Consider the following 19,490-nt stretch of genomic DNA (forward strand, 5'->3'; position numbering starts at 1 on the left):
TTCGAACAAATAAAAAATAGAGAATTGGTAAGTTTTCTTTTAAAAATTGGCTTTATTTTAACTAGAATATTTACGTTTTTGTGACCTTTTTATCATCAAAATTACAGGTTTTTAATGCCTTATTTTAGTATTTCTTTAATCAAATTTTTTGGAAACCAATGTAATATTTTTAATGTAAAAACAAATATTTAATTTCAGAATAACCCCTTAAACATTTGGACTAATTTTTAGTACTCCTTTGCCTGTAATTTAATAGTGAATTGGTAAGGATTCTTTAACTTTCTTTTAGCCCCGGACAGTCATCCTTATTTTTTGTACATTAACGTCAGCCTTCGTCATTTTGACTACGGCTCATTTCAAGACGCTAAAATTTTCATCGTGAGCGAAAAAGTGAACCAAACTTGAGTTTATTTTCTTATTCAATTTGGTTTTAAGTAGTATAAAACAAAAATTCATAAAACGGTTGAATTAGTATAACTTAAATTCACCATTTACCAATAGACTAAAATGCATTTTAAATCGAAAATGAAATTACGTGTCGTCATTTTGACGAATGATGACTGTCTAGGGTTATCAAGAATATTTGGTTTTTAATGCATATTATTATTTTTTTCATTAGATTTTTTGAAAACTTATTTAATAATTTTATTTAATATTTAATTTCAGAGTAACCCAAATAAATTTGGACAACTTTTTATATTTCCCCTCAGCGTACAATTTAATAGAGAATTGGTAAGTTTTATATTAAAACTTTGGCTTTCTTTCAACTAGAATATTTATTTTATTATATCCTTCACATCGATAACAACACATTTTTATGAGTTTATTTAGAATACTTCATTATTTCTCTAATTGTTTCAGGTACAAATTTTATGAGATACGTTTTCCAAAGAAAAGTTGAATTCTTTACACCATTTGATAAAATGCCCCAAATATGGTAAGTTACAAGCTAAAATTAAGAATTAAAAATTATATTTCATTACATGGTGTTAGTTTTTAACAATTTTCATTTTTGTTTCCATTTTTTCCAGCAAGATATGTGAAAAAACTACCTACGATGAATAAAAAAAAGGATAAGTCAAAATGTCCAAACAGCGGGTTCAAATGAACTACTCTCTGTTCCACGTGGTCATAATTTTTATTCACAAAAAACATTGTATTAAGATCTTTCATCATAAGTTTTTATAATAAAGTACTTTTGCTTAAAGAAAGTTTAATTTTAATGTATGAAAATTTTCATAATAGTAAAACGGTTTGTTGTTTCTTTAATTATTTAATTTCTCTGTACTGTGGAATGATTGATTTAAAAATAGTTTAGTCGTCGACATTTTAAAGAGACTGTTAACCAGTTTTTATTATCGGGTTTCCCACAAAATAAGCAAGTAAACCAAAATAATACTGACTTTTTAACTTGGTAGGGGTATATAAATCTTATGGTGTTGTAAAAATGAACTAAACTACAATGTTATAGATGAACTAAAATTTAAGAAAATAATAAACTAGACAAGTTGAAAAAAATCTTAAGGGCTAAATCATGGTCAATATTACTACAGTTTAGTTCATTTTGCAATGGAAAAGGGTTCATTGTTTTTTCAGTGTAAGCATGTCCGTCCGTCCGTCTGTTGAAATCACGCTAACTTCCGAACGAAACAAGCTATCGACTTGAAACTTGGCACCAGAAGTTGTTATCGATGTAGGTCGGATGGTATTGAAAATGGGCCATATCAGTCCACTTTTACGTATAGCCCCCATATAAAGGGACCCTCAGATTTGGCTTGTGGAGCCTCTAACAAAAGCATATTTAATCCGATCTGGCTGAAATTTGGTACATGGTGTTGGTATATGGTCTCTAACAACCATGCAAAAATTGGTCCACATCGGTTCATAAATATATATAGCCCCAATATAAACCGATCCCCAGATTGGCTTGCGGAGCCTAAAAGAGAAGCAAATTTCATCCGATCCGGCTGAAATTTGGTACATGGTGTTGGTATATGGTCTCTAACAACCATGCAAAAATTGGTTCACATCGGTTCATAAATATATATAGCCCCCATATAAACCGATCCCCAGATTTGGCTTGTGGAGCCTCTAACAGAAGCATATTTCATCCGATCCGGCTGAAATTTGGTATATGATGTTGGTATATGGTCTCTAACAACCATGCAAAAATTGGTTCACATCGGTCCATAATTATATATAGCCCCCATATAAACCGATCCCCCGATTTGGCTTGCGGAGCCTAAAAGAGAAGCAGATTTCATCCGATACGGCTGAAGTTTGGTACATGGTGTTGGTATATGGTCTCTAACAACCGTGCAAAAATTGGTCCACATCGGTTCATAATTATATATAGCGCCCATATAAACCGATCCCCAGATTTGGGTTGCGGAGCCTCAAAGAGAAGCAAATTTTATCCGATCCGCCTGAAATTTTGTACATAATATTGGTATATGATCTCTAACAACCGTGCAAAAATTGGTCCACATCGGTTCATAATTATATATAGCCCCCATATAAACCGATCCCCAGATTTGGCTTGCGAAGTCTCCAAGAGAAGCAAATTTCATCCAATCCGGTTGTAATTTGGAACATGGTCCATATCGGTCCATAATTATATATAGCCCCCATATAAAACGTTCTCCAGATTTGACCTCCGGAGCCTCTTGGAGGAGCAAAATTCATCCGTTCCTGTTCAAAGTAGGAACGTGGTGTTAGTATATGGTCGCTAACAACCATACCAAAATTGGTCCAATCACACAAATTGGTCCATATCGGTTCATAATCATGGTTGCCACTAGAGCCAAAAATAATCTACCAAAATTTTATTTCTATAGAAAATGTTGTCAAAATTTTATTTCTAGAGAAAATTTTGTTAAAATTTTATTCGGTTCATAATAAAATTGTCATCATTGTCAAAATTTTATTTCTATAGAAAATTTTGTCAAAATTTTATTTCTATAGAAAATTTTGTCAAAATTTTATTTCTAGAGAAAATTTTGTTAAAATTTTATTCGGTTCATAATCATAGTTGCCACTCGAGCCAAAAATAATCGACCAAGATTTTATTTCTATAGAAAATTTTGTGAAAATTTTATTTCTATAGAAAATTTTGTTAAAATTTTATTTCTGTAGAAATTTTTGTCAAAATTTTCTTTCTATAGAAAATTTTGTCAAAATTTTTATTTCTATAGAAAATTTTGTGAAAATTTTATTTCCATAGAAAATTTTTTAATATTTTTTTTCTGTAGAAAATTTTGTCAAAATTTTATGTCTACTTTGTCAAACTGAATTATATACGTATTGGATCGATCTTTTTTGATTTAATATATATCACGTATGGACATACAATTTAGAAGATGGTGTTAGGAGGTTTTAAGATACCTTGCCATCGGCAAGCGTTACCGCAACTTAAGTAATTCGATTGTGGATGGCAATGTTTAGAAGAAGTTTCTACGCAATCCATGATGGAGGGTACATAAGCTTCGGCCTGGCCGAACTTACGGCCATATATACTTGATTTTGTATAACTTTGTTCAGAACAACTAATTTTATTTTTGGAACATAGCAAATTATTCTTGTGATTCCATTCTTTCCAACCATAGTACTGCATCATCAATAGCACTGCCTCCTTTATATTTACCATGAAATGACAGCATAATTTGTGTTTATTATCCCGATGCCCAGTAAAAAGAAACGATTGTAAAATGAACTTCGCTAAATAGAGCTTTATTTGTTAACATATTTCTATAAATTTCATGTTATATACATTATTTCTATTCAATCATGTAGTAGGGGGCGGCTAGATGGTGGTTGCTAGTTTATTACGAAAATACCACTCCATGTTATATTTATTTCGTCAATCGATCGTATAACAATTTTAAATAACAACGCGAACCACTTTTGCATTATAATTTAACACAAATCATTTGAATAAATAAATTATTTCTTAATTCGCATTACAAATGGCGCCATGTTTTGAAACTAACTAATCTCATCATATGGAAGGATTTAACACTATCTAATTAGGGACTGTGCGCTTTACGTCAGTTTTTCAACTCGAAAAAAAACAAAGTATCACAAATGAAAACATATTTCGGTAGTTTTTCCAATTTTTGGTTTTGTATGGGATTTCGCTGCGGAAACCGAACATAGTACCTACCTTAAGACTTAAATTCATTTACAATTTTAGTGTCACCTGTGATGTTAAGAGTGTAATAACGCTCTCGATTTTAATAATGCTCATGTTTTCAGACACGTCGTTAAGGTATATTACTAAAAAAAATTTTCGTTAGCCACGACATTTTTCGTGAGTCACGATATTTTTCGTGAGTCACGGTATTTTTCGTGCGTGAGTACAAATTTTATATTCGTGAGTGTGCGTGAATCCTACCAAACAATATCGTGCGTGAGTAAGATTTTTCAGTCGTGAGTGTGAGTGAGCGTGAGTAACCTATTACTCACGTGCACACCTCTAGTTTCTGTACGAACGAACGAAATCCCAGTCGACAGAAAAGCAGTGCCGAATACGGTGAGTATCGGTCCATGTTTTGGTATAACCCCCATATTAACCGATCTATAGGTATCATTTTATGACAATTAAAAAAATTTGTATATTGTATTTTTGTATATTTCACTTAATTTTTTTCTAATATTCTTTTCCAACGATCAACTTAGACACGAGAATTGTTATCAACGAGAGGTTTGAACAAAAGTTCTCCCTGAAGCCAAGCATTATTGTCTAAATTAAATCTGTCGAGTTGTCTGCCTACTTTTTGCCGCTTTTGATCTATTTTTACACAATAACATCGCACTTTTATTTTAATATAGTTAATATATTCCGCTGAAATGCTAAGATCTCCATAGTTTTTAGCAATATGGTTAAAAATATTATCAAATTTTTCTTCTTTCCGGTGTGAATTCAACCAAACATTGAGCAAATCTCGGTTTTTGAAACAAAAAGTGCCTAAAGGTAAGTACTATGTTCGCTTTTCGAGTTGAAATTTTCGCGGTTACTTTATTAAAATACTTCAATATAAAACAGATAAATTAACTCAATTGATACGCAGTTTCTTGTTCTTCTACTTTTCGGCAAGACTTTACAGGAATATGTTTGTTTTCATTTATAATTTTGATTATTTCATGAAAAGTAGTCGCGAAAATAAAGTGATTTTCAACTCGAAAACGGAACATAGTACCCACCTTAAAATAAAAACGCATTTATTCTTCAAAAAGCTGATAAAGGCAGACGTTTAAAGCGGAATTTAAAACGTGAGATGTTCTAGAATCATTCTGTTTTAAAGCCAAGGTGGAATAATGGTGACTTTTTTAGTTTTATTCTATTTAATTTTACGAACATTTTTGATTTTTTAAATTTGAGGTTATATAATAGCACTATTATTTGATATCACATTAACATTTTCACATTTTGTTTTCTGATAATTAAAGTACATACCATCCATCATCTTTCATTTCCATATTATAAATATTTATAATATATTTTCACTTTAAGGCCGGTACTCTGTTCGGTTTTCGCGTTGAAACTCCATACAAAACCAAAAAATGCGAAAATTTTGCGAAATTTTTTCCATTTGTGATACTTTGTTTTTTCGTGTTGAAAAACTGACGTTTATAGCACGACGCCATTTGCAATGTGAATTAAGAAATAATTTATTTATTAAAAACTATTTGTGCGGGTTTATAAATCAAACACGGACCATATTTTTGTTCCGAAACTATACAAAGGATCAAAGGAATAGCAGATCAATTGCCCAAGGAAAAATAAAATGTTATTTTGTAAAAACAAGCAACACCACCAACTTAATCCAATATCGCTCCCTGTAAAATAGCGCTCCAAGCTACCTAAAAAAACGCCGCTTTCTATGTGCGAAATAATGGTTTCCATAAAAATTTTTCGCAAGAATGAACATAGTACCGGCCTTTACTTTGAAAAGTGTTCTTGATATGTTAAAAATCACAACATGTGTTATAAATAGTTAAAACGCAGAAAATTGCACATGTTGTCAGCCCTGGCAAATAACGGTTTTTTGACGCATATTTTAACAAACCATAATTTCTGATATCTGAAAGTATTTATTATCGTATGACAGTAATAATTCTTGAATTTAGAATTTTGATTTTTGGCTCAAAAATTTGGTCCGCCAGACCATAGTGCGTTGTATTAGAATACGTTGATTATTAAAAATGAGTACTATCAACATTTTGGCCTGAGAATTCATTCAAATTCTAACAATGTTTTCACTATTTTCTTGACACATATTGTATATGTTCGTTTCCTACTCTACAACAAAATATGAAGAGACTTACCTTTCGCCCTAGAGAAACCAAAATTATTTTCTGTCATTTAAAATACGAAAGAAAACTATCCTTCGACATATTGAAACAGGGCATATAATTTAGGGTGTAAATTGTAGTTCAAATTATTTTAAATTATAGTAGTTGTAGAGTATTGTAGAAAATTCTCGTCAATTTATTGTTCGATATGTCATATAGTGTGACGAGTTAAATATTCACAAAAAACCGATTACGTGATCTGTGGTTATTCGGTACTCTTGGCTATTGTTGACGCCATCATCTCTAAATCCTACGGCATTTAATTTTTAATCATTCGAGATTTAGTTTGGTTGCCTTCAGAAACGTTGAATGTAGAAGCGCTAAAAAATTTTAATAAAAAACATTTCTCTAAAAAAATTGAAAATTACAAGGATTGGATACCCAGCTATTATTAAATTTTTGTCACGTGGAATTATTTTTAAAAGGTAGTGTCGTATTTGTATACCCTTCTCCATAGGATGGCGGGTATATTAACTTTGTCATTCCCTTTGTAACACATCGAAATATTTCTCTAATGGTGATTTCGTTTGGGGAAAAAAGTGTTGCATACAAATGGTACAACATTTTATGGTGTTACCACAGTGTTGCCGAATCCCCTTGCTATGACAACACCGTTTGCGTGTGAAAACGAACAAAAAAGGTGGTACGTGGTGTAAGTATATGGTCTCTTACAACCATGCACAAATTGGTCTACATCGGACCATAATTATATATAGCTCCCATATAAACCGATCCCCAGATTTGATCTCGGGAGCCTCTTGAAGGAGCAAATTTCATCCCATCCGGTTGAAATTTGGTACGTGGTGTAAGTATACAGTCTCTAATAACCATGTAAATATTGGTCCATATCGGTTCATAATTATATATAGCCCCCAAATAAGCCGATCCCCAGATTTGACCTCCGAAACCTCTTGGAGAAGCAAAATTCATCCCATTTGGTTAAATTTGGTACATTGTGCTTGTATTTGGCCACTAACAACCAAGCCAAAACTGGATCATATCGGTCTATAGTTATAAACCTACTCCAATCACACAAAAAATTGGTCCATATCGGTTCATAATAACGGTTGCCACTCGAGCCAAAAATAATCTACCAAAATTTTATTTCTATAGAAAATTTTGTCAAAATTTTAATTCCTTTTAATTTTTTTTTTCAATTTTTTAATTCTATAGAAAATTTTATTTCTATTGTTATTTTTTCAAAATTTTATTTCTATAGAAAATTTTGTCAAAATTGTATTTCTATAGAAAACTTTGTCAAAATGTTATTTCAATCGAAAATTTTGTCAAAATGTTATTTCAACCCGTGTAAAAATTTGGGGATCTAACTAGATATGATTAGATCTCAAAATTGGCAACTTTAGATCTAAGCAGATTTACCTTGATATGGTGAGACAGAATTAGATCAAATTATATAAATTCCACATATGACGAGATCTAACTTTAGATCCGGCTATATAATCATATCTAAGCCAATATAGACATAATCATATCTAAGCCAATATTGAGATATAATCATATCTAAGCCAATATTGAGATCTGATCAGACCTAATTCCATGGTAATTAGATATGATTAGAGCTTACTATTTTTGGAATCTACTCCTATCTCGGCAATAGAAAATTTTTTCAAAATTTTATTTCTATAGAAAATTTATGAAGTACATCTTAGTTGGAGAGGAATATTTTGCAAAATCTACCAAAACATCAAAAATTCTACCAATCTACCAAACAGTAAAAATTTGTAATTTTTGGTAGAATTCTACCAACAGTGCCAACCGTGTTCATAATTGTATATAGGCCCCATACACACAAAAAAATTTCACGAAAAAATTTCCAATTAAAATTTTAATTTAATTTTAAAAAATATTCAATTAAAAATTTAATTGATTCAACAAATGTTTTAATTGAAACAAAAATCATTCACAGAAATAATAGTATCAATTAATTTTTTAATTGGATCAATTAACTTTTTAATTGATCATCAATTAATTTTTTAATTGATACTATCATTTCTGTGATCATTTCTGTGATTGAAGACATTTCAATTAAAAATTAATTGGATCAATTAATTTCGTGATTGAATCAGAAAAAAAATTTTTTTGTGTGTATAAAGCGATCCCCACATTTCAATTCGGGCTCTCTGATTAGCGCGCAAAAGTTCATATCGGTGCGTAATTATTTGTAGACTTCCCTATATATACCGGACGAGAGCTGAGGTATATACGTATTTAATCGGCCTTTTTATACCCTCCATCATAGGATGGGGGTATATTAACTTTGTCATTCCGTTTGTAACACATCGAAATATTGCTCTAAGACCCCATAAAGTATATATATTCTGGGTCGTGGTGAAATTCTGAGTCGATCTAAGCATGTCCGTCAGTCCGTCTGTTGAAATCACGCTAACTTCCGAACGAAACAAGCTATCGACATGAAACTTGGCACAAGTTGTTGTTATCGATGTAGGTCGGATGGTATTGAAAATGGGCCATATCGGTCCATAATTATATATAGCCCCCATATAAACCGATCCCCAGATTTGGCTTGCGGAGCCTCAAAGAGAAGAAAATTTCATCCGATCCGGCTAAAATTTGGTACATGATGTTGGTATATGGTCTCTAACAACCATGCACAAATTGGTCCATATCGGTCCTTAAGTATATATAGCCCCCATATAAACCGATCCCCAGATTTGGCTTGTGGAGCCTCTAAGAGAAGCATATTTCATCCGATCCGGCTGAAATTTGGTACATGGTGTTGGTATATGGTTTCTAACAACCATGCAAAAATTGGTCCATATCGGTCCTTAAGTATATATAGCCCCCATATAAGCCGATCCCCAGACTTGGCTTGTGGAGCCTCTAAGAGAAGCATATTTCATCCGATCTGGCTGAAATTTGGTAAATGGTGTTGGTATATAGTCTCTAACATTCATGCTAAAATTGGTTCACATCGGTCCATAATTATATATAGCCCCCATATAAACCGATCCCCAGATTTGGGTTGCGGAGCCTCAAAGAGAAGCAAATTTCATCCGATCCGGCTGAAATTTGGTACATGATATTGGTATATGGTCTATAACCACCATGCAAAAATTGGTCCACATCGGTTCATAATTATATATAGCCCCCATATAAACCGATCCCCAGATTTTGCTTGCGAAGTCTCCAAGAGAAGCAAATTTCATCCAATCCGGTTGTAATTTGGAACATGGTGTTAGTATATGATCTTTAACAACCGTGCCAGAATTGGTCCATATCGGTCCATAATTATATATAGCCCCCATATAAAACATTCTCCAGATTTGACCTCCGGAGCCTCTTGGAGGAACAAAATTCATCCGATCCGGTTCAAATTAGGCGCGTGGTGTTAGTATATGGTCGCTAACAACCATACCAAAATTGGTCCAATCACACAAAAATTGGTCCATATCGGTTCATAATCATGGTTGCCACCAGAGCCAAAAATAATCTACTAAAATTTTATTTCTATAGAAAATTTTGTCAAAATTTTATTTCTATAGAAAATTTTTTCAAAATTTTATTTCTAGAGAAAATTTTGTTAAAATTTTATTCGGTTCATAATCATGGTTGCCACTCGAGCCAAAAATAATCTACCAAGATTTTATTTCTATAGAAAATTGTGTCAAAAGTTTATTTCTATAGAAAATTTTGTTAAAATTTTATTTTTGTAGAAGTTTTTGTCAAAATTTTCTTTCTATAGAAAATTTTGTCAAAATTTTTATTTCTATAGAACATTTTGCGAAAATTTTATTTCTATAAAAAATTTTGTTAAAATTTTATTTCTGTAGAAAATTTTGTCAAAATTTTATGTCTACTTTGTCAAACTGAATTATATATGTATTGGATCGATCTTTTTTGATTTAATATATACCACGTATGGACTTACATACAATTTAGAAGATGGTGTTAGGGGGCTTTAAGATACCGAGCGTTACCGCAACTTAAGTAATTCGATTGTGGATGGCAGTGTTTAGATGAAGTTTCTACGCAATCCATGATGGAGGGTACATAAGCTTCGGCCTGGCCGAACTTACGGCCGTATATACTTGTTTCAACTTGTTGTATCTAATATATACCCCGTATGGATTAACTTACAATTTAGAAGACGATGTTAAGAAGTTTAAAGATACCTTGTCATCACAACCGATGACAGTGTTTAGTAGAAGTTTCTACGCAATCCATGATGGAGGGAAATAAGATTCGGCTGGGCCGAACTTACGGCTGTATATACTTGTTCATTATTATTTCCTATTATATAAAAAGATATCTGCCGATATTCAAAAATTTGTCCTATATAGACGATTTATTAACGTAGTCATATAAAGTTCTTTCGATATTCACACATATGAGAACATAAACCGATTTCATACAAATTTAAAACATTGGCTAATGAAAAAGGTATTAACCGAAGATTTAAATTTCAACGAAGTAGGCGAAAATAATGTGAATAAATTTGTGAAAATCGGAAGAGCTTTATGAACTGTGAACCGCTAAAATAGGTTACTAAATTTTTGTAATACGGACAAATATGTGAAAATCGGCAGATATATATTTTTGTGAGCTATATTTAATAGAGATACAAAAGTAAAAAAATCGAGTTTACGAAGAATCGACTTTTTGTAGCCTTCAAATTCTATTAAATGAATTTTCATTTCAACTTTTAATGTTGGGAAAATCATTTCTATCAGGGTATGATCTACAAAAAAATCTGTCTACCGTTCGTCTTTCCACGTATTTGTTGTTCGCATGATTTCGGTCGAAACTATTAACCAATTTTGATGGAATTTGCTACAGAGTGAGTTGTTATAGTTCTACCTATACTTGCAAAAAACCATCAAAATCGGTTCAGATTTATATATAACTCCCATAAATACCCATCGACCGTCTCCCAATGTCCTTATTTATTAAACAATCTTAATCAAAGTTCAAGTTCAGATGTATAAGTAAATATGTTTCCACAAATTTAAGTAAATTTATTAGACATAAATAATTTTTTCACTTGTTAGAAAAAATTTCGTAGTTTGATGGAAAAAATTGAGTTGAAAATTGCAAAAATGTATTTAGCCGCATACGCAATTCAAGATCAGAGCATTTGAGGTAAAATTTACAAATTTTAAACTATTTTGTGGGGAATACGATTTTAGTAAATACTACGTATACTGTTTTTGTGTGTACAATCTCTCTCAAAATCTAGTTCAAAATTATTAACGACAAAGAAACTTTCTCATATAGGATAAACAACTACGCATAAACAGGAAGGCGTTGGAGGATGTCGAGGATATGAGACGAAATAAGAATGTAATTTTGCCTACGCATAAACAGGAAGGCGCTGGAGGATCTCGAGGATATGAGACAAAATAAGAAAGTAATTTTGCCTACTTAAAAAGACATAAGGACATTATATTTGTACCTTACACAAAAAATGGAAACTGACATTGAAGCTTTAAGGAATGAATTCTTATTGGCATCTTGGATCGAACTGAAGACTTCATCTTTTACACTAATTAAAATTTTTAATAGAAGAAGGCCAGTTGAAATACAAAGACTCTCGCTGAAAAGTGATGAGAATCAAGATAAAACTGCACATATCACCGACCTTTTGTCCGTAAATCTTTATCGCCAGTTTCAGTTGATTTTGCCAAACAAATGGAGAAACACCGTTAGTATTCTCCTTGACCCTGTAATGAAAGAAGCAGTTTAATTATAGAGACAACATCACAAGCAGAGATAGCATTGAGGAAGCATATGGCCAGAAACCGCTCAATAATCAACGTCGAGGAAGCGTCAATTGATAAGGTGGCAAAATTTATGGGGCACCACAAAGACATGCATAAAGGTGTATATCGTCAAACTGTACCTGAAGCTGAAATTACAATCGTCTCAAAACTGTTAACGTCAGCGAAGATGACGACAGTGATTCCGACCAAGAAACAAATTTAGAAGATTCAAATCTTGTCGCAAAATGTGCAACTAATTTAAATAAAGGAAAAAAACACCATCAAAAAGATTCTATAAAATAATAAAAACACACAATTCAAAAGACGATATTGCCTTCATAGAAAATGTCACTTGAAAGGGATATAAGTGTACAATCACTAACAACATTATTTGTGATGACTCAAGAAAATCAAGGTAAACATTTATTAAAAAGGAAAAGAAATGAAAACTCGGTAAAAGAATATGCGTCAAATCTTAATGATACAATCGAAAGTCAAAATCTTGCGTCCAGTGATCCTAGCGTCGGCTCAACGCATTAGTTTCAAGATGAGGTTGAAACCATTAATCTTCCATCAAGAAGAAAACTATGTAGTAAGTTGATCTATAAGGAAATGAGATCATAAATGTAGATTTTTTCCTTTCCTTTATCTTAGTTTGCTCCTTTATTTAAATAGTAAAAAACTTCATCCCTGCTATCCTGCACTATAATTTTTTCATACTAAAACATTTCATTTTTTTATTTAACCCAACCCAAAGAAATAGTTAATATTTTTCACCTTTCTATTCTTGTAAAGGGTGATTCTTTTGAGGTTAGGATTTTCATGCATTAGTATTTGACAGATCACGTGGGATTTCAGACATGGTGTCAAAGAGAAAGATGCTCAGTATGCTTTGACATTTCATCATGAATAGACTTACTAACGAGCAACGCTTGCAAATCATTGAATTTTATTACCAAAATCAGTGGCAGAAAATCCGCTTTTTTATCGACAAATTTTGTTCAGCGATGAGGCTCATTTCTGGTTGAATGGCTACGTAAATAAGCAAAATTGCCGCATTTGGAGTGAAGAGCAACCAGAAGCCGTTCAAGAACTGCCCATGCATCCCGAAAAATGCACTGTTTGGTGTGGTTTGTACGCTGGTGGAATCATTGGACCGTATTTTTTCAAAGATGCTGTTGGACGCAACGTTACGGTGAATGGCGATCGCTATCGTTCGATGCTAACAAACTTTTTGTTGCCAAAAATGGAAGAACTGAACTTGGTTGACATGTGGTTTCAACAAGATGGCGCTACATGCCACACAGCTCGCGATTCTATGGCCATTTTGAGGGAAAACTTCGGAGAACAATTCATCTCAAGAAATGGACCGGTAAGTTGGCCACCAAGATCATGCGATTTGACGTCTTTAGACTATTTTTTGTGGGGCTACGTCAAGTCTAAAGTCTACAGAAATAAGCCAGCAACTATTCCAGCTTTGGAAGACAACATTTCCGAAGAAATTCGGGCTATTCCGGCCGAAATGCTCGAAAAAGTTGCCCAAAATTGGACTTTCCGAATGGACCACCTAAGACGCAGCCGCGGTCAACATTTAAATGAAATTATCTTCAAAAAGTAAATGTCATGGACCAATCTAACGTTTCAAATAAAGAACCGATGAGATTTTGCAAATTTTATGCGTTTTTTTTTAAAAAAAAGTTATCAAGCTCTTAACAAATCACCCTTTATTTAGGAAATAAATCAAGACGAAGCTGGACTCAACCTGAAAAAGCGGCAGTATGTTTGGAGTCTGGATACCCCAATGACTTGGCTCAGTTACCGAGCTTTGCCGAATATATAGCCGCAATAAAAAATATCCTGCTTTAAGCGACCGAACACCCGAACAACTAAAGACTTGGATAGACAATCAACGAAAGAAAAAGAAGAGTAAGGAGGATCGCGCACTAAAGAAAAAAGAAATATGATGTTTTTTTCTGTTCATATTTTCCTACAAAAGGCATGAAACCAATGTGATCAGCAAGAACATTTTTGTATCTAAACCCCTTGTTTAGTAGTTTTGAAATTTCACTTTTTTTGGTTGAGCTCCCAATTCCGAAATAAAATCTTTGCATATGTGGTAGATATTCATGCATCGACTTAACCGAACTGTCGACCGTTAATACTTTTATTTAATAATTTCACATTGTCTACTGATTATCCCCTCTAATGTATTATCGTTTTACATGATTATGCTTCATTAATAATATCTTGATCCTATTAATTTTAATGGCATATTTTTATGATTAACATTATAGATGTTAACCATAAAATATCTTCGAAACAATAAATTAAATTGAAAATATTAATTTTACGACATAATCCCATTATGACATTTACTTTGTAATTTACTTTATCGTTTGGTGGTATTATTTTCAATTGTAGTAAGCTATTCCGCGGTTATATGAAGAACAAAATATTGGTATATACTTGACAAATTCAAGAATAAATTCCAAGTCATATATAAGATAGTGTATATTAAAATCTTCCAATGTATGTATATTAATTTGATGTTATGAAAACCTTTTCAATTTAAAAACAAGTATATACGGCCGTAAGTTCGGCCAGGCCGAAGCTTATGTACCCTCCATCATGGATTGCGTAGAAACTTCATCTAAACACTGCCATCCACAATCGAATGCCGATGGCAAGGTATCTTAAAACCTCCTAACACCATCTTCTAAATTGTATGTAAGTCCATACGTGGTATATATTAAATCAAAAAAGATCGATCCAATACGTATATAATTCAGTTTGACAAAGTAGACATAGAATTTTGACAAAATTTTCTACAGAAATAAAATTTTAACAAAATTTTCTATAGAAATAAAATTTTCACAAAATTTTCTATAGAAATAAAAATTTTGACAAAATTTTCTATAGAAAGAAAATTTTGACAAAAATTTTTACAAAAATAAAATTTTGACAAAATTTTCTATAGAAATAAAATTTTGACAAAATTTTCTATAGAAATAAAATTTTGGTAGATTATTTTTGGCTCTAGTGGCAACCATGATTATGAACCGATATCGACCACGGTTGTTAACGATCATATACTAACACCATGTTCCCAATTACAACCGGATTGGATGAAAATTGCTTCTCTTGGAGACTTCGCAAGCCAAATCTGGGGATCGGTTTATATGGGGGCTATATATAATTATGAACCGATGTGGACCAATTTTTGCATGGTTGTTAGAGACCATATACCAATATCATGTACCAAATTTCAGACGGATCGGATGAAATTTGCTTCTCTTTGAGGCTCCGCAACACATATCTGGTGATAGGTTTATATGGGCGCTATATATAATTATGGACCGATGTGGACCAATTTTTGCACGGTTGTTAGAGACCATATACCAATACCATGTGCCAAATTTCAGCCGGATCGGATGCAATTTGCTCCTCTTTGAGGCTTCGCAAGCCAAATCTGGAGATCGGTTTATATGGGGTCTATATATAATTATGGGCCGATGTGGACCAATTTTTGCATGGTTGTTAGAGACCATATACCAACATCATGTACCAAATTTCAGCCGGATCGGATGAAATTTGCTTCCCTTTGAGGTTCCGCAAGCCAAATCTGGGGATCGGTTTATATGGGGGCTATATATAATTATGGACCGATGTGAACCAATTTTTGCATGATTGTTAGAGACTATATACCAACACCATGTACCAAATTTCAGCCAGATCGGATGAAATATGCTTCTCTTAGATGCTCCACAAGCCAAATCTGGGGATCGGTTTATATGGGGGCTATATATAATTAAGGACCGATATGGACCAATTTTTGCATGGTTGTTAGAGACCATATACCAACATCATGTACCAAATTTCAGCCGGATCGGATGAAATTTTCTTCTCTTTGAGGCTCCGCAAGCCAAATCTGGGGATCGGTTTATATGGGGGCTATATATAATTATGGACCGATGTGAACCAATTTTTGCATGGTTGTTAGAGACAATATACCAACACCATGTACCAAATTTCAGCCGGATTGGATGAAATTTGCTTCTCTTTTAGGCTCCGCAAGCCAAATCTGGAGATCGGTTTATATGGGGGCTATATATAATTATGGACCGATGTGGACAAATTTTTGCATGGTTGTTAGAGACCATATACCAACACCATATACCTAATTTCAGCCGGATCGGATGAAATATGCTTCTGTTAGAGGCTCCACAAGCCAAATCTGAGGGTCCCTTTATATGGGGGCTATACGTAAAAGTGGACCGATATGGCCCATTTTCAATACCATCCGACCTACATCGATAACAACTACTTGTGCCAAGTTTCAAGTCGATAGCTTGTTTCGTTCGGAAGTTAGCGTGATTTCAACAGACGGACGGACGGACGGACGGACATGCTTAGATCGACTCAGAATTTCACCACGACCCAGAATATATATACTTTATGGGGTCTTGGAGCAATATTTCGATGTGTTACAAACGGAATGACAAAGTTAATATACCCCCATCCTATGATGGAGGGTATAACAAGTAAGTAAAGTAGAAAGTTGGGCGGGCCGACTATATCATACCCTAAACTACCCCTACTGAATAAGTAAACAGAGTTAATATGCCAAATCATACCAACGTTATTATTATTATTGTTAAAAAGAGGAAATCGGTGAATTGGTCTCGCTTATAAATCCACAAATATATTGTTATGGAAGAGCTTGCTTCAACCGCCGAACTGAACGGACGTGTTTTTAATAGCGAATTATTCAATTTCATCGTAATAAGTACTTATTACGAATTACAAGTGTGGTGGTAAATGAAGCCACCATGGAGCGAAATTCAAAGTCACCCACTGGGTTGCTAAATTCAGGGCCCAGTGGACGGGTATCGACTGGAGTTATAAATTTGGTTAATGACCAAGAGTTAGGTCCAATTAGTCGACCTGTAGACGGGTCGACAGGTTGCGATACTTTGACAAGTCGAACCTTCCCTAAGGTAAGGACATCAAAAGGTCATCCCTCAAGAGATTTAGAGAACGCTGAAATTCCTTGCTTATCAAAAAGAAATTAGGATCAGTCGACCCAAGCACGTTATCGACTAAGCAAAGCAATTTCTTAAAATGGGCGGAAGTAATTCTGGAAGTTGGAAAAATGGAAAGATTGCCGAATGAACTGTCATCTTCCAAAAGGGATCAAAGATCATTTACCTCAGCGGCAAAAAAAAACGTCTTGTGATGGCGATTGTTAAAAGGGGAGCAGTGGACGGTTCTAAAGCAAAATGGGGAGAAATTGAGAATGCTTTGTCTGGCGTCTACTCACAGGTGCTGGAATAGTTTCCCGGTCCAGATCCTCAACACCAAGAGGCTGGTTGGTATCAAGAAGTTGCTCTACAGTTAGTCGATAAGAAAGACATACCGGCTAGACCTAGAGCACATGTATGGATAGGTTAGGTTAGGTGGCAGCCCGATGTATCAGGCTCACTTATACTATTCAGTCCATTGTGATACCACATTGGTGAACTTCTCTCTTATCACTGAGTGCTGCCCGATTCCATGTTAAGCTCAATGACAAGGGACCTCCTTTTTATAGGCGAGTCCGAACGGCGTTTCACATTGCAGTGAAACCACTTAGAGAAGCTTTGAAACCCTCAGAAACGTCACCAGCATTACTGAGATGGGGTAATCCACCGCTGAAAAACTTTTTGGTGTTCGGTCGAAGCAGGAATCGAACCCACGACCTTGTGTATGCAAGGCGGACATGCTAACCATTGCACCACGGTGGCTCCCACAGTTATATGTAGCCGATCCCCAAAAAATATCTACCAACATTTTATTACTATCCTGGGATCGGTTTATATGGGGCCTATATATAATTATGGACCGATGTGAACCAATTTTTGCATGTTTGTTAAAGACCATATACTAAAACCATGTACCAAATTTCAGTCGGATCGGATGAAAGTTGCTTCTCTTAGTGGCTCCGCAAGCCAAATCTGGGTATCGGTTTATATGGGAGCTATATATACTTATGGACCTATTTGGACCCATTTTTGCATGGTTGTGAGAGACCATATACTAACATAATGTACCAAATTTCTGATGAATTTTGCTCCTCCAAGAGGCTCCGCAAGCCAAATCTGAGCGTTGGTTTATATGAGAGCTTTCGATTGTGTTACAAACGGAATAACAAACTTAGTATAGCCCCATTCCTATGGTGGTTCTATCTTGACACCGAAGTAGACTACATTTCATTTACCGTTTTCGGACAGTATTGAACCAGCTGAGTTGCTAACAAAGAGAACTATGAAAAGATTAATAATTTCCTTAATGCTAGATTGCCGGATGATGACTATATCAGACTTCAAACTGTAGATGAATTCACACTTAGACTTCAGCACATAGGCAACAAATTTATTAGCGCATCTGAAGTATCTGCTCAGGAAGCGGCATACAATAAATTGGGTTTGAGTCTATCTCAATGCAGTAATTTTCATAAATACTTTTCCGCTACAACAAAGTGTTCACATAATTAAGTCTAGAGAAGAACTTCAAAGCCTACCTCAGGATTCAACGGATATTTTTAAATCAAATCTTCTAGATCATTACGCTCTTCGTCCACAACTTTTGAATAATGTATGCTTGGTAAGCTTTGCTGCACACAACGTGTATTAAAAAACTTTGAGAGGTCGTGTAGAGGACGACAACTCCGAAAACGTTGTTTCACATTCCGGCCAAATTGGAGCTCCCATGCCTTTAATGAGGACAAGGAATGGATATATTTACAAAACAACCAATCCATGCATTACAAGGTTTCCATTATTCAAAGGTGAGTCCAATAGTAAGAAGTATTTTAGATCCTTAGTGATGCTGTATTATCCATGGAGAACGATAATGAGAGTACATGTAGAATACACAAACATATTATTGAAGAGAACCGGTTGAACTATTGAAGCAGGGAGAACTTGACGAAATTTTACAGAAAGTTCAAGATGGTAACAATAATGATAATATCTCTGACGACAATGCAACTTCAGCTCAATTGCTTGATTATGAGTTCAGAGCATTAGCGTTTCTAGAAATTGGCGAACATGTGACTGCTCTCAATATTGGCGAAAACGAACAACGCGAGGACAACGATTTTCAAGATGGTGTTTGTCTCATTAGACTTCCACCTTTAGTTAATGAAACCGACCTACTGGCTTCTGTAAGGACCTTAAATCCAAAACAAAGAGCGTACTTACATATTTTGTACAATGTAGTCGAGAGAGTGACATTTTACGTGTATATTGGTCGTTGAGCAGGTGTTGGCAAAAGTCGACTTCAGGTTTAACTCCATTCCAGGAGTAAACCTAACTTTGCTCAAAGTTTTACTTGCTGCCCCAACGGGTAAAGCTG

General features: G+C 34.1%; 1 long non-coding RNA gene across 1 annotated transcript; it reads left to right on the plus strand.

Annotated features, from left to right (window-relative positions):
* The first annotated feature begins 230 nt into the window (after positions 1 to 230).
* Positions 231 to 1,140, plus strand: LOC142233245 (uncharacterized). Its single transcript, XR_012721367.1, has 4 exons — positions 231 to 263; positions 667 to 732; positions 862 to 937; positions 1,032 to 1,140. It is a non-coding gene; the product is annotated as an uncharacterized LOC142233245 (long non-coding RNA).
* The last annotated feature ends 18,350 nt before the right edge of the window (positions 1,141 to 19,490 follow it).

Source organism: Haematobia irritans, chromosome 4 (assembly GCF_050003625.1).
Source record: "Haematobia irritans isolate KBUSLIRL chromosome 4, ASM5000362v1, whole genome shotgun sequence".
NCBI classification, from domain to species: Eukaryota; Metazoa; Arthropoda; class Insecta; order Diptera; family Muscidae; genus Haematobia; species Haematobia irritans.